The following is a 2008-nucleotide window of genomic DNA, read 5'->3' as shown; positions in this document are numbered from 1 at the left end:
GGTTTGATGCCGGATCCCCGGGGAGGGGGGATTTTATTGAAAGGATGAAGATGGTGAGAGGGGGGGCGGACAGGATGTTTGTCCCGGTGGGGACAGGAGGGGCTCATCTGTGGAAATGTCTGGGCCCACGGTGGTGTCGAGCAGAGGGATTCACCACATTGGGGGGCAAACACCGGCAGACTGTTGCCCTGCAAGCGGGGCCAGTGGTCCGGACAAAGTGACAATTATTTGTGCTTTGTTGAGATTGTACCTGGAATATGGTGTAAAATCCCGCTCCCCATACTAACACGGGTTATACAGACGAAAGAACTAACTGCCGGAGGAACTCAGTGGGTCGGGCAGCATCTGTGGAGGGAAATGGACCGTCAACATTTCGGGCCGAGACCCTCCCTCTGGACTGAGAGTGGACGGGAAATAGTCAGAGAAAAGAGGTGAGGGGTGGGGATGGTGCAAGAGCTGGGGAGTGAGAGGTGGATCCAGGTGAAGGGGGAGATGGAAGGTGGAAATAGTGACAGGGGTGGGAGATGAGTGGTTGGGGCAACACGGGGCTGCAGAAGATGGAACTTAATTCCATAGAGAATTAACAAGGAGGTTAGAGAGTATTTGTTATAGAGAGTGAAATGAAGATTCACCAGACTGATCCCTGGAGTGGTGGGGTCATCATATGAAGAAAGATCAAATGTGATAACCCTTTCATTTAGGGAATCGAGGACTGAGAGGTGAACACATTGAAATGCTCAACATCATTATCGGTTGAACCAGGGATCCCAGTCTCTGATAAAAGGGGTAGACTATCCGGGACTGTGATGAGGGGAAAAGTCTCCATTCCGAGGGTGGTGAATATTTGTAAATCCCCACCACAGAGGGCAGTGAAGACTCAGTGATCGTCCTCACATAAAACAGAGGCTGGCAGATGTGTGGAGACCGAAGTGATGGAGGAAATGAGGATCATGCAGAAACATGTGGATGAGATGGGAGAGCAGCCGCCATCTTGTTGATGGTTCGAGGGGCTGAATGGCCTCCTCCTACTGTTTCTCAGTTAATGTTTCAATGTTTCTGTCCAGTGAAGACAGAGGAATGAGAATGAAAATTAGAAAAATAGAAACATTAAAAAAAAACTACAGCAGAATTCAGGCCCTTCGCCCTACCATCCGGGGCCAAACATCTCCTTATCTTAGAAATTGCCTTGGGTTACCCATAGTCCTCTATTCTTCTAAGCTCCATGTACCTATCCAAAAGTCTCTTAAAAGACCCTATCATATCCGCCTTCACCATGGCCGCCGGCAGCCCATTCCACACACTCACCACTCTCTGAGTAAAAAACTTACCCCTCACATCTCCCCAGCACCTTAAACCTGTGTCCTCTTGTGCTAGCCAGTTCAGCCCTGGGAAAACGCACCTGTCAGTCCACATGATCAATGCCTCTCATCATCTTATACACCTCTATCAGGTCACCTCTCATTCTCTGTCTCTCCAAGGAGAAAAGGTCGAGTTCACTCAATCTATTCTCAGAAGGCATGCTCCCCAATCCAGGCAACATCCTTGGAAATCTCCTCTGCACCCTTTCTATGGTTTCCACATCCTTCCTGTAGTGCGGCGACCAGAACTGAGCACAGTACTCCAAGTGGGGTCTGCAACATTGCCTCTCGGCTCTGAAACTCAATCCCATGACTGTTGAAGGCCAATGCACCGGATGCCTTTTTAACTACAGAGTCAACTTGAGTTGCAGCTTTGGGTGACTTATGGACTCAGACCCCAGGATCCCTCTGATCTTCCACACTGCCAAGAGTCTTACCATTAATACTATATTCTGCCGTCATACTTGACCTACCAAAATGAACCACCTCACACTTATCTGGGTTGAACTCCTTCTGCTATGATGGGAACTGAACCCGTAACTCTGTGACCCGGGTGTAATGGGATAGGACGGGGAATTACAAATGTATCTGGTGTAAATATGAAATAATGTGGGAAATGCGGCGGTGGGTCGGGCAGCGTTTGAGGGGCG

Source organism: Hemitrygon akajei, unplaced genomic scaffold (genome assembly GCF_048418815.1).
Source record: "Hemitrygon akajei unplaced genomic scaffold, sHemAka1.3 Scf000041, whole genome shotgun sequence".
NCBI lineage: Eukaryota > Metazoa > Chordata > Chondrichthyes > Myliobatiformes > Dasyatidae > Hemitrygon > Hemitrygon akajei.
This window is presented reverse-complemented; position numbering follows the sequence as displayed.